Source organism: Poromitra crassiceps (genome assembly GCF_964638095.1).
Source record: "Poromitra crassiceps genome assembly, chromosome: 26".
In the NCBI taxonomy this organism is placed as follows: domain Eukaryota; kingdom Metazoa; phylum Chordata; class Actinopteri; order Beryciformes; family Melamphaidae; genus Poromitra; species Poromitra crassiceps.
This window is the reverse complement of record NC_139640.1, coordinates 17,664,261-17,691,694: the sequence shown is the minus strand read 5'-3', so window position 1 is coordinate 17,691,694 and position 27,434 is coordinate 17,664,261.

Below are 27,434 nucleotides of genomic sequence, written 5' to 3'. Positions count from 1 at the left end.
GTACTTTATCATACCCAACAAGGACGGCTCCATGCGTCCAAAATTGGACCTTCGGCGTCTCAACAAGACGCTGAGGAAGTCCCGTTCCGAATGCTCTCTTCCCCGCCTGTTCAACGAGTTGAGACAGGGGGATTTCTTACTTCCGGGGATCTGGAAGGTGCGTTCTTCCATGTCCACATGGTCAGGAGACACAGGAAATACCTGAGGTTCTCCTTCCTGGGGAAGGCTTACGATTTCTGTGTCTTGCCATTCGGCATGTCTTTGAGCCCGCGAACCCTCACGGTGTGCGTGGAGGCAGCCTTGGCTCCCCTCCGCGCGAGGGGGATCCGCGTCTTCCTATATCTCGACGACGTTCTCTTAGCGGCCGACTCGAGGGTCCGTGCCGCGGAACATACCAAGGTGGTGACCGATCACCGGCAAACCTTAGGGTTTTTGGTGAACTGGCAGAAGAGTTGCCTCGTCCCAGCGCAGGCGGCAACCTTCCTGGGGCTCGAGCTATACTTCCTGCGAGCCTTTCGCCAGAGCGACAGGCTCGCACGGTTCGGACAGCAAGCCAAGGACGTTAGGTCTGTGCCCTCGGTGTCAGTGCATCAGTGCACAGTGATGTTGGGCCTGATGGCCTCAGCACTGCATGTGCTCCCGCTAGGGAGGCTACACATGCTCTCGTGGTCCAAATATGGTTCTCAGGCTTCGCCTGGACTCGGCCGGGGACCGTCATCGCAGGGTTCCTCTGACAGGTCAGGCCTGGCAGGCGCTGGCTATATGGGCGGACCCCCGTTACCTCTCGAGAGGTACTCGGTGGGGCCCTGTCCCGCTCAGGATGGTGATTCGCACAGACGCCTCCCTCTGGGGAGGGGGTGCGATTTGCGGGCATTTTTCGGCGAACGGCCGTTGGGAGGCTCAGGAGCTTCGCCGCATAAACGTGCTAGAGCTGAAGGCGATTCGCCGGGCTCTGCTTCAGGACAAGCCCACCATCAATTGCGCCGTGGGCCCATTGTTGGTTGGGAGCTCTCTTGGGGACCGCACTGCCGGACAAGTCTGCGTGCGGCCAGACTCGAAAGAGAACGTTGCCTCCGCAGTCCCCCCGGCCTGCGGAGGTAACACTTCCAGCGGCTCACACATGGGCACCATGTGCTGATTCGCTCGGACAATAGGGCAGCGATCGCCCACCTGAACAAAAGCAGGGCGGTGTGCGGTCGGGGGCGCTGAACCATAGCGGGGATTCACCTGTGGGTGTATCCCCGTCTCCTTTCAGTGTCAGCGGTCTATCTGCCGGGACGGCGGAGTTACGACCGGCCTGCTGTCTCGAGGCAATCCCCGTTATACGGAGTGGTGCCTCCACCCTCGGGTGATGGAACAGGTTTGGGCCAGGGTTGGTCGCGCCTGCGTCGATCTCTCGCATCGCGGCGCGCGACACACTGCCCACTGTGGTTCTCGATCCAGGAGGACAGCCCCCGTTAGGTCATGACGCGCTAAAAGCGCACGCGTGGCCGAGGGAGGGGCTCTATGCGTTTCCCCCGACCCCCCCTGATCCGTCAGGTGTTGGACAGGGTGAGGGAACAGCGCCTCCGGCTCGTTTTAGTCTGTTTGGCCCAGGCAGACATGGTTTGCGGACCTGGTCTCCCTGGCGCAAGATCCGCCCTGGGCATTGCCGGTACGGGCCGATCTCCTATCCCAGGCGGAGGGGGAGGGTTCCACCCCTCCCCAGGCAGGTGGAAGCTAGCGGTCTGGCTCCTGAACCGGACCAGTTGCTAGCCCAGGGCTTGCCTGATAATGTGGGATGCACTATGCAGCAAGTAAGGGCGTGGATCCAGTGAACTGCAGTGTGCGACCAGTTCTCTGTTTCCTTCAGGGCCTGCTTGACGCGGGTCAGTCCCCGCAGTCGTTTAAGGTGTACGTAGCCGCGATTCTGCTTGCCATAGGGGAATTGAAGGGAGCCCCGTGGGGGCGTACCCTTTGGTCTTGCGCTTCATGAAGGGGGCGCGTAAACTGCGCCCGCCGTCGCGGTGCGTTTTTTCCCCAAATCGGACCTGGTTACGGTGCTGGACGGGCTAACGGGTCATCCGTTTGAGCCCTTGGACTCCGCCGATTTAAGGGTTCTGTCTTTAAAGACCGCGCTGCTGCTGGCCTTGTCGTCAGGAAAGAGAGTTGGTGACCTGATTGCCCTCTCGGTGCAGCAGGCCTGTGTGGTTTTGGGAATGATGGGCGCAGGGTTACGTTGCGACCTAACCCGGCTTACCAACCTAAGATTATTAATGTCAGCTTTAGGTCTATGGTCAGCATTCTGTCCCCCGCCGTTCAGTTAGAGACGGGTGAGGAGAGATGTTTGCTCATGCTGTGCCCCGTAAGGGCGCTCTCGGCCTATGTGGCCAGGACGTGTTCTTTACGCATTACAGATCAGCTGTTGGTTTGCTTTGGGCAAAGGGCCCAGGGCGGACCCCTTTCCAAGGATCGCTTATCACACTGGGTAGTGGAGGCGATCGCGTTGGCATACTCTGCCGTGGGCAAGGTTCCCCCAGAGGGTATCAAGGCGCATTCTACGCGAGGTGTTGCGACATCCTCTGCATTGTTGCGTGGTGTGTCGGTGGAGGACATGTGTGCCGTGGCCTCATGGTCCTCTCATCACACTTTTGGCAGGTACTACGGTCTCAACGTGTCCGGTTCGCAGTTCGCGCACGCGGTGCTGTCGGTGGCAAGAAAGTAGTATCGTTGCCACTCTAATATGTCATTCGGTTAGGGATAAACGTTGCCATATGGCCGTGGTTCACCGGTGCCTTTCGGGTCGCCCTGTGGGGTGCTCCCGGCAGCAAGGTCGGTTGAATGGAGGCACTAGTGAGAGCTTGAGTTCGAAACGAAGTAAAACGTTAGGGTTGTGCTACAACCCAGGTTTTACGAGTGAGAACGAGAGCTCTCACTACCCAGCCTTGCTGTGTCGATGCGTCACGGGGTGCGTCGGATCTCAGCGGGCTGGAAGAAATTAGAGTGATTATCCCTGGGCTGGCAGGACGTGACGTAGTCACGTGGATCCGTGTCAGTCCCAGGGGGTACCACGCCACCTACGGGTGGGTGGTCAGGTTTTAATGAAAAGTAATTTTGGAGCAAAATAACAGTCTTCCATAGGGCTGCGTTGCAGCGTTTAAGGCACTAGTGAGGGCTCTCGTTCTCACTCGTAAAACCTGGGTTGTAGCACAACCCTAACGTTTCCCGGTATGGCTCATTTTCGGGAAAAATATTAAACCCTAACACACACACACACATAGACACACACACACACACACACACACACACACACACAGACACACACACACACACACACACACACACACACACACAGACACACACACACACACACACACACACACACACACACATAGACAGTGCTTCACACAAGACATTATTCAAACCATAAGAAATAAGATCATAGAAAAGACAAACCATCTCACTCTGCCCATTGATTGAGACAATTATGCATGAGGAGATTCTGTTCCAACACACACACGCATGCACACACACACACACACACACACACACACACACACACACACACACACACACACACATAGACACACACGCACAACACATAGACACACACACACACACACATGCCCACACATAGACACACACGCACACACACAGACACAGGCACACACACATGCGCACACATAGACACACACACATGCGCGCACATAGAGCAGGGCTCGACATTAACGGATGCCCGGTTCCGGGCAACCCAAAAAATTGGCAACCATTTCTTGGCCTTTGGTTGCCATAGTGGCAACCACGTTTTAACACATTCACTGCCAGCCATTTTTTTTTTACTAGGTAGGTAGGTTCTGCCAGAGGGTTTTTTTGAGGATTCTGGCTCATCTTTCAAGACCCGAGGATTCTTTTCTGCTAAGATTTTGTGAACACACAATATCTCAAAATAACTAATAGAGACAAGTTTTCAGCCGGACACCGCTAGGGGCGCAATGTGCGACTGACATGCTCTCCGACGCTCCCGAAAAACACTTTAAAATGCGTGAATAACACGGTAAATGCGAGTCATACTCAATGGAAACTTAGTTGGATATTCCTAAGAGAAGTACCAGTGAAACCCAGCTTTCAACTAAGTAAGCAACAAGTCTGATGTCAAGCCGGACCACAAGGAGAAAGGGCCGGAAACCAGCACCGATATCACCTGCCAGCCAAACCCGAGACGCAGACGATATGGCCACGGGGGGAGAAAACGCATCCGTGCTAGAAGCTATTAGCAACCTACGCTCGGAGATAATCTCCATTAAAACGGATTTATGTGCCACAATCGACAGCCGAATTGAAGCTGTGTCCAAGATGCTTCGTAAGGAAATCGATACGCTCGCAAAAGAAGTTCGCCCTGCAATCGCCACACTCAAACAGGCGAGTGAAACTAACAGCAGGAAGATTACTGACCTGGAGTCAGCAGCCAATGACGTATCCGACCTATCCACCAGGTTGGACGCTGAGGTGAAACAGCTCTCAGACCAGCTAAAGGCGACACAGGAAAGGTGTGACAGTTTGGAGGGGTATTCACGCAGAAACAACCTGAGGATAGTCGGCCTTAACGAGTCAGTGGAAGGCACTAGTCCAACAGACTTTATCGCAGGGCTGCTCAAAGACACTCTCTCCATGAATGAGACACCACTGCTGGACCGCGCACATAGATCATCACGCCCAAAACCCCAGGACAACCAGAGGCCGCGCGACATTATCCTGCATTTCTTCCATGTCAAAACGGAGATACTACGCCGAGCCCGCAATGCCACACTGGAGTTTCAAGGCCGGAGCTTCTCTATCTACCAGGATTACACCCCCACGGTGGCAAAACAACGCGCCGCTTTTGGAGATGTTAAGAGGCAGCTACTACGGGACCATCCAGAAGTGAAGTACGGACTGCGTTTCCCTGCCCGCCTTTGGCTGACCCATGACGGGAGAGATCACTCCTTTGACACCCCTGAGAAGGCTATGGCTTTTGTTCAGCGCCACATCAAGAAATCCTGAACTCACAAACTGAACTGGCCTGCAGTATAGAAGTGAGACGGTATTGTGAGTAACTGTTTTGACCCGTTGGGTTTGGCTTTGTTTGTCTCTTCTCCTTCTCACTAACAGGACAAACAACAAAGGTAACAGACTCGATTATTTTGCCATGGATAACATGTAAAAAAAAAAAAAAAAAAAAACTTGCTATAGGCTATTTTTCTTTTCCCATCTTACTCTTATAAAGGGAGTGCACGAGTACAATTGCGCATTGCAAGTTTAATGGGAGCACAACTGAATTAATATTTACTAGGTCTGGGCCGACAAGATGTTTACAAGATGTTTACATGGTACTTTATTTTTATTTTGATACTATTCTAAGTACCTGTAGGGAATAACCAGATTGATGTATGTGTGTATGTATGTATATATATGTGTAGACTATATGTGTGCATGTGTGTATATGTATGTATATGTATATATATATATATATTTTTTTTTTCTTCTCTTTTTACGTTCTAAATTTAGTGTAGAATGACTCCGTTTATATACATTTAAAATTCGGGGCTGTGGGTTTGTGTGAATCACAGGTAACTCACAGACATAATTCTGTGCGGGGAAAGTGTGTCATAGAGGCATGTACTTCGTTTGGGGAGGTATTGCCGGGGAGGGGGAGTGGGGGCTGGGGGGAGGATGCAAGTGGAACGTTTTCTTTCCAATACAATTCAATGGGGAAACGGGTTTTTTTAATGTCCTCTATGTTTTTTTGTTTTGATGATTGATGTTTATGTTCACCATGTCGATAATATAAGGGCTGATGTGCTTATGCTGACTACACATCCTCATAACAAGGTAATATTTGTAATTATCACCTACTTTACTTTCGAGAATGGATAGGGCAATACGCTTTATTTCTTGGAATGTAAATGGTTTACACTCACCGATTAAAAGAAAAAAAGTCCTCACCTCAAGAAAAATAAGTCAGATATCTGTTTTTTACAAGAAACCCATTTATGCACAAAATAATATGAGAAGTTGGGAAGGATATATGGAGGTCAAATATTCTCCAGTTCTTTTACATCTAGCTCAAGAGGGGTGTGCATTCTAGTGAACAAAAATGTGCCTTTTCTAGCCGAAAAGATAGAGAGTGACCCTGGAGGACGTTATGTTATGGTGAGAGGCAGGATGTTTTCTGAGACGATTACACTAGTTAACATTTATGCACCCAACCATGATGACTTGACTTTTTCCAATCAATCTTTCTGAAACTAGGTGGGGTGGAGGGCGAAACCATCATGGGGGGCGACTTCAATTTAACACTGGACCATAAAATGGACCGCTCCTCTACTAAAAAGGCCCCCGAAACAAGGTCAGCAAAGGGAATAAACACATTTATGAAGGACTACGACATGAGTGAGATTTGGAGGTTTACACACCCTAAGGAGAGAGAATATTCCTTTTACTCCCCTGTACATGATTCATATACTAGAATAGACTATTTCATTATATCAACATCTATCTTACATAGAGTCGTCAGTTGTGATTATTTACCCCGGGTTATTTCAGATCACTCTCCAATCTCATTGGTCGTTCTCCCAAAATAACGTCTTCCCAGTTTTTATAGATGGAGAGTGAGTCCCCACCTTTTACATGATCCCAAATTTGAAGAATTTGTATCATCACAGATACACTTCTTCCTTGAAACGAATGCACCAACTGCACCTTCCCCCTCCATTCTTTGGGAAACTTTGAAGGCATACATGAGAGGACAGATTATTGCATACACCTCTAGGACAAAGAAAGAGTCACAAAAACATCTGGAAAAATTAGAATCGGACATTAAACAACTAGAAAGACAGCACTATCAGACAAGATCAGCAGGGTTATATAAAGCCCTTACTAAAAAAAGAAATCAGTATGACATCTCTAACACCTATAAGGCGGAGAAGGCCATGTTGAGAACGAGACAACGCTATTATGAACTGGGAGATAAAGGCCACAAACTTCTGGCCTGGCAATTAAAGAAACAAATGTCAAATTCCAGTATTCAGCAAGTGAAGAAACCTGATTCAACTTTGACATGTAGCCCACAAGAGATCAATGATTGTTTTAAAAACTTTTATGAGTTGTTATATACATCAGAGAGTGAGAATGCAACCTGGAATAGTGAACACTTCCTGGAATCACTTAGACTGCCGAAACTATCAGAGGAAGAAAGAGGTATTTTAGACCAACCAATAACTAAAGGAGAAATATTGTGTGCTCTCAGGTGCCTTCAATCAGGAAAATCCCCAGGGTTAGACGGCTACACAACCGATTTTTATAAAAAGTTTCAATTACACTTGATTGACCCATTAATGGATATGTATCTCTATACAATTAACAAGGGTGTGTTACCCCCAACTCTCCAAGAAGCTTTGATTTCGCTGATTTGTAAACCAGAGAAGGACCCCACCCTGCCTAGTTCATACCGTCCAATATCTTTAATTAATGTAGACTTAAAAATAATAGCAAAGGCTATTGCCACAAGATTGGAAAAATATCTCCCTATGTTAATAAATAAAGACCAGACTGGGTTCATTCGAAATAGAATGTCAACTAATAATCTCAGACGCCTTTTCCATATAATATCTGTAGCGAAGCAGTCAGAGGAGCCCACGATAGTGGTATCCCTTGACGCGGAAAAGGCGTTTGATCGAGTAGAGTGGATTTACCTTTTTAAGGTCTTGGAACATTTTAATTTTGGGAATTATTTTATTAATTGTGTAAGACTGCTATATGACCACCCAAAAGCCAGAGTCAGTACCAATGGCATGGTGTCGGGCTCCTTTCCTATTGGCCGCTCTACGAGGCAAGGCTGCCCTCTGAGCCCCCTGCTGTTCGCACTTATATTAGAACCCTTAGCTCAGAAGATAAGAGAGGACCCCTGTATTGCGGGACTTTTGGTGGGAGACACGGAGCACAAGATTTCGTTGTTTGCCGACGATATTTTATTGTACTTGTCAAAGCCCACTCTATCATTAAAAGCCCTGCTGAAGGTAATCGATAATTTTAGTCAGTTCTCTGGCTATAAAATCAACTGGTCAAAGAGTGAGGTCCTCCCTATATCTAACTCTATCCCCCCACCTCCTGGGTCATACCTACCTTTTAAGGTCAAGTCCAAAATCAAATATTTGGGAATTTTTACAGACGGGGAATTGGGAAACCTGGTAAAACTAAACTATACACCATTGATAGAGAAAATTAGTAGGGACCTGTCTAGATGGATCAGTTTACCCATTTCTCTTATAGGAAGAGTTAACGTTATTAAAATGAATGTCATGCCCAGGCTGATGTATATATTTCAGTCTATACCAACTGGACTTCCCAAAACTTTTTTCAGAAAGTATAATTCTATGGTTGGCAAATTTCTATGGAACAATAAAGTTCTGAGAATAAAAAGAAATACCTTGACATTATCTTTGGCAGAGGGGGGGTTAGGTCTACCAGACCCTGAATTATATTTTTGGGTTGCCCAGACTAGGCCCTTGTGTCATTGGTTCAGTAAGGAACACCGTCCTGCCTGGACACAAATTGAAGGACACATCCTTAAGATGCACGATTTATCATACATTCCATATTGTTTTACATCAAAAAATATTAAGCTATTCACAGTTAACCCCATTCTTAGTCATTCAGTGAAGATCTGGGAGGATGTTCATAAATATATGAAACAACAAATTTCCCTCTCCCCAATGACACCCATCACGCTCAATAGCACCTTGCCATTAGCTTTAAGGGACCACTCTTTTGCGGTATGGTCGCAGAAAGGCATTAGGAAGATTGAGGACCTATACCATCAAGACACCTTGATGTCGTTTGGGGAACTAAGAGATACTTTTCAACTTCCAGCCACACATTTTTTCAGATATTTACAGATACGACATTTTATACAATCCAAACAGAGTGGCTCCTGGAACAAGCCCAAATTTTCTTTATTGGAATCAATAATGCTTAAAGATAGTCAAATTAAATATATATCACAAATTTATAAATTACTGTCTAAATATTCCAAGACTAATACAACAGCTCTAAAACAGAAATGGGAAAGAGACCTAGATAGTCAGATTACAGACGATCTCTGGAGTGAAATCAACGAACAATCACAGACAATTTACATTAATACCAGGTATAAACTCTGCAATTACAAACTTATACATAGAGCTTATTTTACACCGGAGAGAATGAATCGTATCAAAGCTGACTCATCTCCACTTTGTCCTCGCTGTAAATTGGAGACTGGTACGTTAATACATATGATATGGTCTTGTTCTAAGCTTAGACGATGGTGGCTGGAAATTGAACATACTCTCGAGGAGGTTTTGTTGCAAGTTACACCTTTAACCCCTATGATTGTAATGCTGGGAGACTTGACTAGTCTGAACCTTCAATCCCAAAGGATAAAGCATTTTGTTAGCTTGGCCATCACGGCAGCTAAAAGATGTATCACATCCAAATGGATTCATGAGGATCCTCCTTGTATTTCTCAGTGGATCAATGAGGTCAACTCCTGCGCTCCTCTAGAGAAAATAACATATGCTATAAGAGGTAACCCACAGCAGTTTTACAATACATGGGGTCCATGGACAACATACATGAACTCTAACTAACTCACTAAATACCTTATTGTTATTCTGTTTTCTTTTTTTGTTGCTGCTTTTTTATTTATTTCTTTTATTTTGATCTCCTCTGTGAAAGGCTCAATCCGTATTGGGAAGGGGTGTGTATGAACAACATATGATAAAGATTGTAATGTAGTCAATTTCGGCATTGGTCTTATGTTTTATGTTTCATGTTTTATGATTTATGTTATGTTTTGTGTACTGAATGTCCTGTTGTATTGTGAAAATGGGAAAAGAATAAACAAAATTTTCCAAAAAAAAAAAAAAACTAATAGAATGTGTGCTTTCTCTGTCTAAAAGAGTTAGTTTGTAGAGTTAGTAGTTATGTAAGCATTAGCAGTTGAATACAGCATGGTTTCAGCGTCAGAACAATTATTCAGAGATAAACGGCTTTTTGTGAAATTCGACAGAACAGTCACTTTAACCATTCATTTTTGGCATCAGTAAGACCTAAACAATAGTTTTGAACAGTAATTTCCTCCATAACAGCAGGAAACTCCCCTCTGCTTCCAACTCCTCCCTCCGTGGGCGTTCTTCTTGGCTGCAGCGGCGGCCGTGTCACAAGCTTGTCACCAGTCTCACTGCTTTGCTGCTGCTGTGCGGCTGTGCCTGTCTGCGCGGCCGCTCTTTGAGGAAGTCTGGTTGGACTCGCTCGCTTCTTGGAGTTTTGGTTGAGAGCTTTGATGAAGCTTTTGCGATTCTGGTCATATTTATGCTGCGTGTTTCAAAGTGTGTTCCATCCGTGATCTATTATGCAAATTTGCAATCCCGCACTGCCAGCAATCAGCGCGAAAACGAAAGCGTTTTCGCCAATCCATTTTCATGAGAATGGCTTCGTCACACTGCTTTTTGCTTGCCTTCCTCCTTCCTTGTCGCCACTTAGTGGGTCGGTGGAATGGGTTGTACACGTTGTACACGTCCAATACTTATATAAGAGATGTAAAAGGGTTAGATGCACATCCCACGGTCAAAAAAAAAAAAATCATTTTTTTGACGACTCAACTCGTCGTTGGCAGTGAACGGTTGGATTCTGTTTGACGACTCAACTCGTTCTTGGCAGTGAACGTGTTAACATGTAAAAAATAAGCACAGCAGCAAACAGCAAAATACGCACCAAATAAATATTTTTTAATACTTGAGTGACACGCTGACATTTTATTGCTGTTACAATGGGAACGATGTTGCTAATTACCAGAAGGAACCCAGTAGACACGTGCGGTGTGTTTACTCAGGTCAGACGCTGCGCGCACACCGGCTCAGCTGCAAGCACACGTTTGATATGGCCAAACAGATAGAAGTTGTCTGGTTGTGTGAAAGCCCCAACTAACATTAACCTGGTGTGGTGTCAACATCACAAATGAACGAGCAAGAAAGATGATTCGACTGACAAATAACCAGATGAACCGCTTGCACGAAAAAACAATGGCATTTGAGAAAAAGAGGACAACCGTGTCAGGAGAAACAGACCTACTCGTAAACTATGGACTATTTCAGAAGGAACAAACAGCGTGCTCCGAGACAACAGCCGTGACTCAAAGGTGTGTACTTTCATTTGAGATTGGTGAATGTAGGAAGAAGAAGTAAGACCGCAGACTGTGTGGAATTTCCTGATTACAGCGGTAGGGGAGCCCCTTTATAGTTGTGCATCGCGGCTAACTGCAAAGTATGCATATTAGATTTCTAATGTAACGAGGCGAAGTGCGTCTGAACTGCACGCGGAAAGTATTCCACGAGAAAACACCCGCGTGTCATACATACGCAGCCCATGAGATCGGGTTGGAGAGAGAGAGAGGGATTGCGGCGGGGACAGAGCGGGCGGGCCAAGGCCGCTTCTGGGCCTTTTGGGGCCATCGACATAAAAAGAGATATCATTCATATATATCTCAATGTTTGGGGCCCCATGCAAAATCTTAAAGTGGGGGCCCCAAACCACTGTCATCATAGTATCCCTGAATGAACATGAATGAGAGGCATAGGCTACTTCATTATTAATAACGCTTTTAATTAATAAATTAAGCACAATATGAACAATAACTGCTAAAAAATATATGAAAATGAAAGTTCACAAATATTAATTAAACAAATCCTTTCAGTGCAAATGCATTATAAAAACAAAAAATAACTAAGATTTGTTTAGAAAATGAAATTACACAAATGTATTATTATTATTATTATTATCATTATTACATTACATACATTACATTACGTCATTTGGCAGACGCTTTTATCCAAAGCGACTTACAATAACACATTTTTTGTCAGCAATAGAGCAATCAACTATGGAGCACAGTCTATGACAACTACAACTTCTGAAGGAACAGTGGTACAAGTTTAGGTTATTTTTTTTATTTATTTTTTTTAATAAGGAAAAAAGAGAGAGAACGAAGTTAGATCAAGAAGGGCCCAGATGGAGCCTATTACTACTACTACACCTGGTGCGCGCACTGAATAGGCCTATTATACTATATACTATAGACTATTATACTTACTTTTCTGTCACATCGTCATTATTAAGCCGGCTTATCAGAATCAGAATCAGAATCACTTTTATTGCCACAGTATGCAAGTTACATAGGAGGAATTTGTCTTAGTGTCTGTATGCAGCGTAGTGGTCACATCAATATACAGAGATAAGAAGTAGGAAAGCTAGATAAAGACAATCACAACCTTGCAAGTGCAATCAAATCAAGTAAATACAATATGTACATGAGTGGTGAAGTGTTCTGTGGATGATAAATATGAATTTACGTTGGATTTACATGAGATTTACAGTTAAATAGACGTTAAATAGGCAGTGGATTTACATGAATTTACAGTCGGAGTTAAATAGAGTTTACATTGAATGTACATGAAATTTACAGGCTAAGTTAAATAGGCATTCAATGTGCAGGGAATTTACATGAATTTACAGTCCCAGTTAAACAGGCATTAAATTAGATACAAGTTCCAGTTTTATGGGGGGGAGGGGGGGTTCAGTTGAGTTTAGGAGGAGGTAGTGAGTTTGTGTGTGTGTGTGTGTGTGTGTGTGTGTGTGTGTGTGTGTGTGTGTGTGGGGGGGGGGGGGGGTTGTTAGTGAGGTCCTTGGTGGAAGGGGTTTCCGGGCCTTGTTGGTGAGGCTGATGGCGGTTGGGAAGAAGCTGGTCTTGTGGTGGGTGGTTCTGGTCTTTGCAGACCTCAGTCTCTTGCCGTGGGGGAGTGTCTTAAAGAGTTGGTGGCCAGGGTGGGAGGGGTCAGCCATGATCTTGCGAGACCGCTTCAGTGTCCTGGCTGCATGCAGGTCCTGGAGGGATGGCAGGTTGCATCCGATTATCTTCTCAGCACAGCAGATGATGCGCTGAAGTCTGTTAGTGTCTTTGAGAGTGGCAGCAGCATACCAGATGGTGACGGAGGAGGTGAGGATGGACTCAACGATGGAGGTGTAGAAGTGCACCATCGTGGCCTTTGGCACTTTGAATTTCTTCAGCTGCTGCACAAAGTACATCCTCTGCTGTGCCTTCTTGGTGAGAGCTCTGATGTTCAGCTCCCATTTTAGGTCCTGGCTGATGATGGTCCCCAGGAAGTGGAAGGACTCCACAGTGTTGACTGGGGAGTCACTGTCGTAAGATAATCCAAAATTAAGCTAGAAGGAGTGGTTTAGTACACTCCTCCCTTGTATGTTAATATAGTCTCCACCTCCAGTTTCTTGTCTTTAAATACAGTGATCACCCTTGTGACTGGATGTATGCCAGCTACGAGATAAGGGATGTAGTGGATGCTCCATGCGCATGTTTCAGTAATAAATCATGGATTATTTTAAGCAAATAGAGTTGGTTATTTAGTAAGTAAGAAAATTCTTACAACATCACCCAGGGTGATGGTGGAAGGTGGGGCTTTGTTCCTCCTTATGACTGCATAGTATCATTATTACTCAAAATATAAGGCGACCAAAAATGGCAACCATATTTTTATTCGGGCAACCAAAAGCTGCTGCCAGGTTGCCACTCCGGCAACCACTTTTAAAAGTTAATGTCGAGCCCTGTAGAGACACACGCACACACACAGACATGGGCACACAGACATGCGCACACATATACACACATGCACACACACACACAGACACAGGCACACACACATGCGTACACCGACACAGGCACACAGTCACACACACATGCACACACATGGACACACACGCACACGCACACACACACAGGCACACACACACATAGACACACACACACACACACAGACACAGGCACACACACATGCACACACACACACACACACACACAGGCACACACACACACAGGCACACACACAGGCACACACATAGAAACTAGGGATGCACTGATCGATCGGCACCGGAAATGGCCGATTTTCACGTTATCGGCCTCGATCGGTGATCTGCGCCGGTCACTCTAAATAGCCGATTCTGTGAGCCGATTTTCACATGACGTGCGCGCACCCCAAAGCACCGAGACAGGCACCCAGCCACCACACCACACACGCCAGCATACCTTCCTCGTTGTGGATTTTTTTCACCGTCAGTGAAGTAGACAAATCTCGCAGTTTGTCACACATGCAAATCGAAAATAAGCCGTGGAGACAGAGATGCGGCCGAGTCCCGCTCGGCTGGAGTCCAGTCTGAGCGGCTCGCTTCACCTCACTGGCCCCCCTCCCTCTGCTCTCTCTACCCGGGAAGCAGTGCTGCTGCACCCGGCCACAGTGCACAGCCTACTTGGCGAGGTGAACGCGAGCATTGTGTCCAGTATAACCATTCCCCGACCTGCCTTTTCCATTCCACATCAGCGCTGGTGCCTCAGCCTGTCACTCATGTTGTAATGTAGATACAGGAGAGACTATTTGTTTCGTATTGCAAATAGAACGACGGACATAATAATAAAAATGCATCGGACTCACAAGTGTGCAAGGATTTCTGTGCGTGACGATATTTTTTCGGATGGCAGATAAAAATACGCATACCAAACTTCGGACTGTGTGTAAACTCCGCCTGATATTCAGACTGAAGATCGTTACTGTAACTCCTAAACTAATTTCCCCTCTACTCAAGAGGACTGGTCTGGAGCCAGTCTATAAACTCCTTGTCCATGGATCATTTTGATGTTCTGTTGCACCTGTTTTCTTTTGGAAAAGTAAATGCATGATAGCTGTGGGATATAGGCTATTGGATTTAATTTAATTTTTGTATTCATTGTATTTGCACAAAAAAGCTCTGTCCAGTAGCCTAACCTGGAACACTTTTATTTTGAGATGTGTTTGAGTGAGATGGTCCTACTTCATGCAAATGATGAGATAAGATAAGATTATTTGGATCCCCATTAGATGTAAGAATTGTTCTATGAATCTTAATTTTCAAACAAAGTTACAAAAACGTTTGTATAAGCTGTCAATTGTTGTTTTTAGAAAAAAAAATCGGAATCGGCAAAAATCGGTATCGGCAAGTCAGACTATTCAAAAATCGGAAATCGGAATCGGCCAAGAAAATGGCAATCGGTGCATCCCTAATAGAAACACACACACACATAGACACACACACACACACACACACACACACACACACATGCACACACATAGACACACACACACACATAGACACACACACATGCGCACTAGACCTGTGAATCTTCACTGGCCTCACGATTCGATTCGATTATGATTCATCTGTCAATGATTCGATTTGATTCCACGATGCATCTTGATACAGCTCAAAGTATTGCAGCTCCACGTATCACATCCTCAATTTTCTGTACTATTACTGCACATTTCATCAATTAATACAAGCAGTCAAATAAATATCAAGTCCCTTTTTTACTTTAAAGTGCTTTAAAATCTGAATGTCAACAGAAATTTAAACATAAACGATTCAACGATTAATCTGTCAACTAGGGCTGTGCCGATTCACTTATCTCCCGATTCGATACTATCACGATACTTGGGTGCCGATTCGATATATATTGCGATTCTTAAGTATTGGAATTCTACTATTTATTGCGATTTTTGTTTCTTTTTTTCTTTTCTTTTTTTAGTTTGTTTGCTTTTTTTACTTTAGAACATGGGAAAAGTTGAATCATACACTTCTAGAGACTGTATATTATATCATGAGTCGGGCTGGGCGATATAGTTAAAAAGTATATCGATATAACATCTTTCATATCAGTCGATATCGATAATTATTGATAATTTTAATTACCCTTAATAAAAAACATGAGAAGAAAAAGGTTGCATTTAGCCACTTCATTTTGAACCACCTTATTTTCAAGGCACACAGGTAGGTCTAATTTGTCACACACACACATACATGCTCTGAGTGCAACTGCAAGCATTATTTACAGACATGGTGATGTTTTACTTTGTTGACAGCCTAGCGTTGCCAGCCTTCTAAAAAAACGTTTGGTAACGTGTATTTCAGGGTTGTAGGGTTAACGTTAGGTGAATCAGAGGTGTGGAAAAGCCAGGGTTTTGCTTTGACTTGCCTAACTACATAGGCTTATGTAGGGCTGGAGGGCGACCGCGCTGGGGGCCGTGCGCCGTTGGTTGGGCGAGAAAAAGCCTTGCCTCGCTGGAAATGCGGTAGGCTACATTTCTCCATATCAGTTTTATATACGCATCAAGACTCCACCCAAGCAGAAGACATAAAGTCATATAAGCTGTGTGCTCAATAGATGACACAATGAGTTATTCCTGTCCCCAAAGTACAAGTAAAACCTTTCCAACACTTCAACTTTGTCTCTGCTCACAGACTGCTCCATCACTCCAGACAATTTCACCCGTCCCTGCTCACATGCTCTGACACACACACACACACGCACGCACACGCACACGCACTCACACGCACACGCACACACACACATGCACACACACACACACACGCACGCACGCACACGCACACGCACACGCACACGCACACGCGCACGCGCACGCACACGCACACACACACACACACACACACACACACACACACACATTCACACACACACACACACACACACACACACACACACACACACACACACACACATAGACATAGTCCAGGTCCTTATGTATTTTCGTTCAAAATTTTTGGAGAGTTTGTAAACTATACATTTTTGGAAAGCTTAGAGTGTGACGAAACCCAAAACCAATGTTGCCATTTTTTTCAAAGTCACTATGGTGGCCATCTTGGCCTTTCAAAATGGCGACCACCAAAATTAAACACCTGCACTGGAAATCCCTATATGACCCAGCAATGTAGTTTTCTATGAGCTTTTATGAATGGAATATCATCTATAGGCCAAGTGGATGAAATTGAACTTGGTTGCTAAGAGTTGCATGTTGAGAAATTTGAGTAATTCGCATAATGAGCCAATTAATTGCCGAAAACTGGAAAATGGCTATAACTTTGCTTCCAGTTAACTTAGAAAGATGATCTAAGAGTATAACTCCATGTTTGTTATGTGCAGGAATTCATCTATTACCATAGTGCAGTCATGCAACCTTTCCTAATTAGCATAATTAGTATAAATTTGGTTAAAAAAAGGTAACAATCAGGAAATCTTCTGTTTTGGGCAACTTAGAACGATTATCTTAGAGTCTAAGTCTATGTTTTGATGTCTAGAAATTAATGTCTTGCCATAACTAAATCATGCAACCTTTCTTCATTAGCATAAATTATATGATTAGGCTGAAATGGACATCTATATTTTGGCTTTAGTCAATTCCATTTTGGATTTTAAAAACGACAAATGTTCAAAACGCTTTAAGGAAAAAGGGAAGGAAAATCAATTGGATATAATATAAAGTAAATATATTTATAATTTGAATTCAAGCATCCATAACAAATGGATTGTAACAAAGATCTCTGTACGTCAAGGCATATTGAAATTCATCATTTGCAATTATAACTAACTTCTGTTAGTTAAAAACCCATCTAATTCAAGATCTTCAGCATCACTGCCATCTGAATCCCGGTTTTCAGATCTTGAGTCCTCATCGTTCTCACATTGTGTACTGCAAAGGCAAAGGTCAGTGCATTGTAAGTTTCTCTTCCTACAGGAGCATCTTTGTGTTGAACAATCTCCTTTGCAGCGGCATCTCACCATTTCAATGTTGGACTCAGGAGCTGGTAGTACATCAGTGGTAGTGGGTCTTAACTGGCCTTTATCAGCCTTGAAGTAGTAATTTTTGAGAGGATTTAAAGGTACTTGCTGCTCAACGCTTGCCTGTCCCCAAACATGAGCTTGCACATGTACCCTATCAATGTGCTTTTTCAAGGCACCCTCTGTAGGTGGTAGCCTTTAACTCTCTGCCATATATTTGCAGAACATGTGCCAATGCAGCTCTGGAATGTTTCTTAATGTTTCTTCCTTTAGGGCAGTAGGCAGCACACACAAACCTAGCCAAGCATTTCTGTTGTTCCTCCGTTACTCTGGAGTCATCTGAAAGCTTCCGTACTTTAGCACGCATAGTGCACAGACTTGAATGCTCTTACCTTTTATTCCATAAAAGTTAACCTTTCGAACCACCCAGGTGACGTGACGGTGACGTGGAACACCGCAGCCGCTCCTGAAGGCATCACCTGGCCGAACCCTGTCTGTGATTGGATGCGACCGTCAGCCATTTTGTAGCGGCCCGCCAGACAGGGAACCCCACTCCAAGCATTCAACATTGAGCCAAGTATATACCCGGACAGCAAGGCTGGATAGTGAGAGCTCTCACTTTCACTCGTAAAACCTGGGTTGTTGCACAACCCCTACGTTTTACTTCGCTTCAGCTCGAGCTCTCACTAATGCTACCTACAACCGTCCTTGCTGCAACGAAGTACCGCGGTGCGACCTTCGGACGAAAAAGGGCCGTCATGGCATAGCGCACGGGAAGAAGATAAGACGGTGTGATCGAACGTTGTGCCTACCACGTCCAAGCTATAATACCTCACGAAGGTGTCGTGGGTTGACCATGATGCCGCAGCACACATGTCCTCTAACGATACACCGCGCAATCGCGCCCAAGATGAAGCAACACCCCGCATAGAGTGAGCTTTAATGCCCTCCGGTGGAATCTTCCCAACGGCAGAGTAGGTTAGTGGCCTCAACTATCCAATGCGACAAGCGCTCCTTGGACAGAGGCTTACCTAAAGCCTGAGCTCCATGGCATACCAAGAGCTGGTTAGAAGTGCGCAATGTGCGCATCATATTCACATAGGCTAGAAGCGCCCGTACGGGGCAAAGCGCCTGGAGTCTCCTCTCCTCCATTGGATCCGAGTAAGGAGGGTTAAACGCTACCAGATCTGTGGTCATAGACCTGAACCCGGCCCTAATGTTCTTGGGCTGGTAAGCGGGGTTGGGGCGAAGCGTGACCCTGCGCTCATCATCAGAGAACACCATGCATGACTGTTGCACCGACAGGGCAATCAAGTCACCAACTCTCTTTGCCGGAAGACAAAGCTAGCAGCAATGCCGTCTTCAGCGAAAGGTGTTTCAGACTGATTGTGTCAATCGGTTCGAAGGGAGGTCCCGAGAGACCCTCCAACACCGTAACCAAGTCCCATTTAGGGAAGACGCTCCTCGTATGGGGGCGAAGCTTGCGGACGCCCTTCATAAAGTGAGAAACCAAAGACAGGCTTCCCACTGTCTTGCCCTCAGTCTCCATGTGGCAGGCAGAGATTGCGGCCAAGTATACTTTGAAGGACTGTGGCGACTGGCCCGCTTCGTACAGGCCTTGGAGGAAGCAGAGAATGCACTGTATGCCATAATACACTGGATCCAGGTCCTTTTCCGCACACCAGCGCGCGAAGGACTGCCACTTGTGAGTATACTGTGCACGAGTGGAGCTAGGTCTAGCGCTCTGTATGGTCTGTACCACGTTCATCGGTAGGCCCTGGGCTAACAACCGTTCCCCTTCAGGAACCAAGCTGCCAACTTCCACTTGTGTGGGGAAGGGTGCAGAATCTCCCCGCCCGCCTGCGACAGTAGGTCCACTCGACGTGGCAACAGCCACGGAGCCTCCTGCGCCAGAGCAATCAGGTCCGCGAACCAGATCTGCGACGGCCAATGTGGGGCTACCAGAATGAGCTGCAGGCCCTGCTGCCTCACCCTGGCTAGCACCTGTGGGATCAGGGGGATTGGGGGGAACGCGTAGAGGGCCTCCCCCGGCCAGACGTGCGGCAGTGGCCCAACGGTGGGTCGTCCCTGAGGACAGAGAACCACTGGGAGTTGTGCGTGCCGCGATGCGAAGAGATCGATGCCGGCTTGACCGAACTTGGCCCAAATTTGTTCCACCACCTGTGGGTGGAGAACCCATTCTGAATTGTGCAGGTTGCCACGTGACAACAAGTCTGCGCCCAGGTTGAGGTGGCCCCGAATGTGGGCTGCCGACAGGGATAGCAGGTGAACACGAGCCCACTCGTGGATGTCCGTCGCTAGTTCGTTCAAGGCCTGCGACCGGACACCGCCCTGGCGATTGATATACGCCACCGTGGCAGTGTTGTCCAAGCGTATCAGTATATGGTGACCCAATATCAAAGAAAGATCAACATTCTAAGATGACTAAAAGTGAAAGATCTAGCCATTTCCTAATTGTGACCTAATTTTTACATACCTTATGCAAATCATGCAAATTAGGAAATGTTGCATGTCTGCACTATGGTAATAGATGCATTTCTGGACATGACAAACATGGACTTGGACTCTTAGATCGCCTTTCTAGGTTAACTTGAAGCAAAATTTTAGCGATTTGGCGATTAATTAGCTAATTATGCTAATTACTCAAATTGCTCAAGATGCAACTTTTAAAAACCACTTTTAATTTCATCCACTAGGCCTATAGATGACATTTCAGTCATAAAAGATTATAGGAAATAACATTGCTGGGCCATATAGGGGTTTCCAGTGCAGGCGTTTAATTTCGGTGGTCGCCATTTTGAAAGGCCAAGATGGCGACCATAGAGACTTTGAAAAAAATGGCAACATTGGTTTTGGGTTTCGTCACACTCTAAGCTTTCCAAAAATGTATAGTTTACAAACTCTCCAAAAATTTTGAATGAAGGTTGAAATCAGAACATTGGGAACCTGACTAACACACACGCACGCGCACGTGCGCACATTAGGGTTGTGCGATGTCATCAAAATACCCATCGTGATTGTTTTACAGTGAAACATCGTTTTGTACGATGGCATTGTCATTGGGTTGGAGGTTGGGGGAATAATTAATTCTTTATTAAGTCGCTGCGTTGCTGTAATGTCATGTGGCTAGCCGCTGCAATGCGTTCACGTTAACAACAGGACAGCTGAGCCTGAGCTCTACATGATACCAGCGGGCTTTGATAGCCTCTGCTCTGTGCTACAGCACAGAGCCAGGCGACTGAAGTGGGCAGTGGCTGTCACTACCAGCAATTTGAACGGCGCAAAACAAATAACGTTAACGTTGTTACAGATCCTCACCAACAACGTGTGTGTGTTGAATTTAACTAGCTGGCAGAAAACCGACTGAATTACTGGCTGATATAACGTTAGATTCGCGTGGGCTTTTGAACCTAATGTAATGAGAGGGAGTTTAGGAGAAATGGCTGGAGAAACGCAGCTGCTGTATCTATATGGAGCGATTCCAACTTTCACTTTGGAAACAGGCGAGTTAAATTCACAGTTGAAGACTTGTACTCACTTTGTGTTGAAAACAGGAAAGAACGTGAAGTTTCTTAAAACGCCACACATTTATTTCTAACAGATAATTAATCACGATGATCCGATGTAGAAGGTTCAGAGGTCGATGGGGGGTCGGCCAATCACGATGGTCGATGCCATCGTCCATCGTGCCAACCCTAGCGCACATACACACACAGAGACACGCACACACACATACAGAGCAGACACACACACACACACACACACACACACACACTAAGGGGGGGAGACACTGGCACCAAGTATTGATATTTTATTAAAATATGCAGGATCTTGAAAGTGATTCCCCCACAGCCATTTTGATAAACAGGGTCGTCGGGTTGTCAAAAATATTGATACTTAAATACTTACTCGACATTTTAAACAGATAGAATACTCATTTTCTACACTATCAAGTTTATCGATACCAGCAGCGCTTCCTCTGCCTCCTCCACGCACACGCACGCACACGCACGCACGCACGCACGCACACACACACACACACACACACACACACACACAACACACACAGCAGCTGTTAGCTACATTAGCTAATCCCACTACTGCTGCTGTAACCACTTCACCAACAGTGTGAGTGACCAAATGTTTCACTTGTTAACCAGTTGGAGTGACGCTCTTTCCACTAACATTTAGGCTTTGAAATGTGTTGATACATGAACCCTGCTTGTAGATTGCAGCTACATTGAACGTGAAACACATTGCGGGTGGAGGTACCCGGATGTAGCAGACAAAGAGTATTGAAGGCAACAGACGAAGCCTGTTTTGTTGTTTTTTACAACAGCGCTCCCGCCTTGATGTTGCAGTGGAACCACTGAGGGGAACAACTCAGTCGTCAGTTCTTATCGATTTAACTTCTTTGGTGCAGAATTGTCGAAGTTGTCCTGCTTTGCTACTCGATGATTGACACAGACAGCGACCAGTCTGTACGTAAGTGAATCAGTGGGGATAGCAGAGCGTCCAGAGCCTAATGATGATTCATTTGGAATGGATTCATTGGGGTTGGTCAACTTTAGGCTAAGAGGCACACTGATGGCAGTAACAAATAGACACAGACACTGTGATATTTAGAAGTGAATGGTGGACATGCAGAGCTGCTGTTTGGGCTGTCTTGGGCTACACTCTGAGCATACTGGGGGCAGCAGCTCAGCCTGAGGGAGGCTTTGGAGGGAATTGGAGCCTCCATGAAACATGAAAGCTGGAACATCCCCACCCCCCACTAACTACTTAAGACAATTTCAAAATATATTGTGAATATATGCCATTGTTCTCTTGTTTTAATAATAACAAAAAAAAAGACTCTTAACTCATTGAGTGCCAGCCACTTTTGGAGAACGGACGCTCCCAGTGCCAGAGTTTCAGAGCGTTTTCAGTGATTTCTCGAGGCCCACAGAATATTGTGTGATATTACTATGTAAACACTGAACACGCACAAAGAACGATGAGACTCTATTCTATCATCTGCAAAAAAAAGTTTATTGATCCCATTTTCCGTTCTTTAGTTATGAGCCGGAGAAAATAGCTTGATTCATCCAAAAACAGCAATTTTTTTCTAGAAGCTGAGATAATTGGCCTTTTGTGAAATTAAACATTTCAAGCACATCACTGACTCTGAAGCTTGCTGCTGGTGGGCATCGGATATTCTGGCTTGCGTTTGTCAATCCTGTCCTGCTGCCTGGGTCTGTCTGGGTGTTGCGTGCTGCTCTGCGTGGTATCAATAATGGTATGAGTGAGTGAGTGAACTCTGAGTGAGTTCATGTCAATTCTGCTAATAAATACATAATAGCTGCTTCTTGCCTTTTAGGGGTATTTTTTTCTCTTCAGTTACACAGATATCGTGATGTATCGTAGGTTAAATTTGTACCCTGAATATATCGATTATCGTAGAATCGCTGTATCGTGATAATATCGTTATCGAGGGCCAAGTATCGTGACCATATCGTATCGTGAGTTACTCCGCGATTCCCACCCCTAGCACACACACACACACATACATGCGCACATACACACACAGACATGCACACACGCGCACACATACAGAGCAGACACACACACAGACACACACACGCACTCGCACACGCACACACACACACATGCACGCACATGCGCACATACACACACACAGACATGCACACACGCGCACACATACAGAGCAGACACACACACACGCACACAGTCGCACGCGCACATACACACACACAGACATGCACACACACGCGCACACATACAGCAGACACACACACAGACAGACAGACACACTCACACTCACACTCACACACACACACACACACACACACACACATAGACACACACACATAGACACACACGCACGTCGCGCACATTAGGGTTGTGCGATGTCATCAAAATACCCATCGTGATTGTTTTACAGTGAAACATCGTTTTGTACGATGGCATTGTCATTGGGTTGGGGGTTGGGGGAATAATTAATTCTTTATTAAGTCGCTGCGTTGCTGTAATGTCATGTGGCTAGCCGCTGCAATGCGTTCACGTTAACAACAGGACAGCTGAGCCTGAGCTCTACATGATACCAGCGGGCTTTGATAGCCTCTGCTCTGTGCTACAGCAGAGAGCCAGGCGACTGAAGTGGGCAGTGGCTGTCACTACCAGCAATTTGAACGGCGCAAAACAAATAACGTTAACGTTAACGTGTGTTGAATTTAACTAGCTGGCAGAAAACCGACTGAATTACTGACTGATATAACGTTAGATTCGCGTGGGCTTTTGAACCTAATGTAATGAGAGGGAGTTTAGGAGAAATGGCTTGAGAAACGCAGCTGCTGTATCTACTGTATATGGAGCGATTCCAACTTTCACTTTGGAAACAGGCGAGTTAAATTCACAGTTGAAGACTTGTACTCACTTTGTGTTGAAAACAGGAAAGAACGTGAAGTTTCTTAAAACAGCACACATTTATTTCTAATTAATCACGATGATCTGATGTAGAAGGCTCAGAGGTCGATGGGGGGTCGGCCAATCATGATGGTCGATGCCATCGTCCATCGTGCCAACCCTAGCGCACACACGCACACATACAGAGCAGACAGACACACACACACACACACACACACACACACACACACACACACACACACACACACACACACTAGGGGGGGGGACACTGGCACCAAGTATTGATATTTTATTAAAATATGCAGGATCTTGAAACTGATTCCCCCACAGCCATTTTGATAAACAGGGTCGTCGGGTTGTCAAAAATATTGATACTTAAATACTTACTCGACATTTTAAACGGATAGAATACTCATTTTCTACAGTATCAAGTCTATCGATACCAGCAGCGCTTCCTCTGCCTCCTCCACACACGCAGACACACACACACAGCAGCTGTTAGCTACATTAGCTAATCCCACTACACAGACAGACACACAGACAGACACACACACGCACTCGCACACGCACACACACACACATGCACGCGCATGCGCACATACACACACACAGACATGCACACACGCGCACACATACAGAGCAGACACACACACAGACACACACACGCACACTCGCACACGCACACACACACACATGCACGCGCATGCGCACATACACACACACACACAGCCATGCACACACGCGCACATATACAGAGCAGACACACACACAGACACACACACGCACACACTCGCACACGCACACACACACACATGCACGCGCATGCGCACATACACACACACAGCCATGCACACGCGCACACATACAGAGCAGACACACATACAGAGCAGACACACTCACACTCACACTCTCACACACACACACACACACACACACACACACACACACACACACTCACACACACACACACACACACTCACAGCTCCTCTTGTCTCTCCCTCAATGAAAAAAGAATAGATACAAAACTGCCCTTAATCTTAATCTGGCTTCCCACCCGCAGACACGATTGATTTAAATCAATAAATGAATATAAAATAAAATGAGCCACAAAAATGAAACAGTTGAATCATAAAGAGTGAAGTTATTAATAGAATAATAATCAACACAACAGGTGTGTTAGATGAGAAGCTGCTGTTGTATTGAGTCTTGTTCTCTCATCAGATGCCTGTGAACTCACACTGGACCCAAACACAGCAGGCAGATACCTCCTCCTGTCTGAAGACAACAGAAAGGTGACGAGGGTGGAAGAGGAGCAGCCATATCCTGATCACCCAGAGAGATTTGACTCCAGGCCTCAGCTGCTGTGTAGAGATGGTCTGACTGCTCGCTGTTATTGGGAGGTGAAGAGGGAAGGAGATGTTAATATAGGAGTGACTTACAGAGGAATCAGCAGGAAAGGAGCGGCTAATGACAGTGGGCTTGGATGGAATGAAAAGTCCTGGAGTCTGAACTGCTCTGATTACAGGTACATTGCCTGGCACAATAACAGACACACAGTCATACCTCTCCCCTCCTCCTCTCGCTCTAACAGAGTCGCAGTGTATCTTGACTGGCCTGCTGGCTCTCTGTCCTTCTACAACGTTTCCTCTGACAAACTCATTCATCTCCACACGTTAAACTGCACCTTCACTGAACCTCTGTACCCTGGGTTATTTGTGTATGAAGGTGGCTCAGTGTCTCTGTGTCAGATAGAGGAGGAGTGAGAGAGAAACACACTGTGACCAAACACAGCTGCTGACATGATGCTTCACTCTGTACAGGTTCAAATATCTTTCTTTTGATCTTTGTTATATTTGGTATTTGATTCATCTCATCGTTCCAAGCTGAACATTTTGATGTTTTCTAGAACCGTTTCCCAGAGTTACATGTTAAATAAACACGGTTTTATCTGTTTACAAACCTGTTTTGTAATAAATGTGTTGACATTGTTCACTCTGTGTGTGTGTGTGTGTGTGTGTGTGTGTGTGTGTGTGTGTGTCTGTGTGTGTGTCCGTCCGTGTGTCCGTGTGTGTGTCCAACAGTGGTATTAGTAAACAAAACGAATAGCCTACTATCCACCCTAACACTCACTGTGTGTGCGTGAGCACGTGTGTGTGTATGTGTGTGTGTGTGTGTGCGCACAATAGAGCACACACACACACACACACACACACACTGAGGACAGACATGACTTTTAAAATGGGAAGAGAAGGTGAGTAGATTTTGCTTTGGGAAGAGGAAGAGAGAGGAAAGAGGAGAGAGAGGGGAGAGAGGGAGAGGAGGAGGAGAGAGAGATGAGAGAAAGAGAAAAGGGAAAGAGAGAGAAAAGGGAGAGAGAAGAGAGTGAGAGAGAAGAGGGAGAGAGAGAGAGAGAAGAGGGAGAGAGAGGAGGGAGAGAGGAGAGAGAGAAAAGAGAGAGAGAGAGGAGAGAGAAGAGGGAGAGAGAGAGAGAGAAGAGGGAGAGAGAGGAGAGGGAGAGAAGAGGGAGAGAGAGGGAGAGTGAGAAGAGGTAGAGAGAAGAGGGGAGGAGAGAGAAGAGGGAGCGAGAGGGGAGAGGAGGAGAGGGAGAAGAGGGAGAGAGAAGAGGGAGCGAGAGAAGAGGTAGAGAGAAAAGGAGCGAGAGGGGAGAGAGGGAGAGGAGGAGAGAGAGGAGAGAGGAGAGAGAGGAGAGGGAGAGAGAGAAGAGGTAGAGAGAAGAGGGAGCGAGAGGGGAGAGAGGGAGAGGAGGAGGCAGGGGCGCCGCCAGGGATTTTGGGCCCCATGACAGGACATAGCATGGGCCCCACTGATGCCGGCGTCCGAAGGGCGGCGGCGAAAAATTTGGGCTGTTTGAAGCTGATTTAGAGGATAATATCGCATTTTAAATTATATTAGGATAACACTGTAGTGTTGTCATTATTCAGTCTTAACCATCAATATTTGCTCCTTTTCTCACCCACCTTCATCTCACCACCATCCCTGTTGAATCATCATACTCTCTCTCTGCTCTGAATACACCAGGTCCAGAGGGAACAAAGAAATACTATCAACTAATGACTAGAAATAATATTGATAGACATGTGGAGTCAAAGCCGTTCCTACCCTGGCCATATAACTTCAAGTTATTTTAACATTGGCTGTCATTTGTGGGCTGCTTTTCCTTTCATATAATGGTCATTATGTGGACAAATAAATTGTGTTGATCCTTCTTATTTTTTTATTATTATTATTATTATTATTA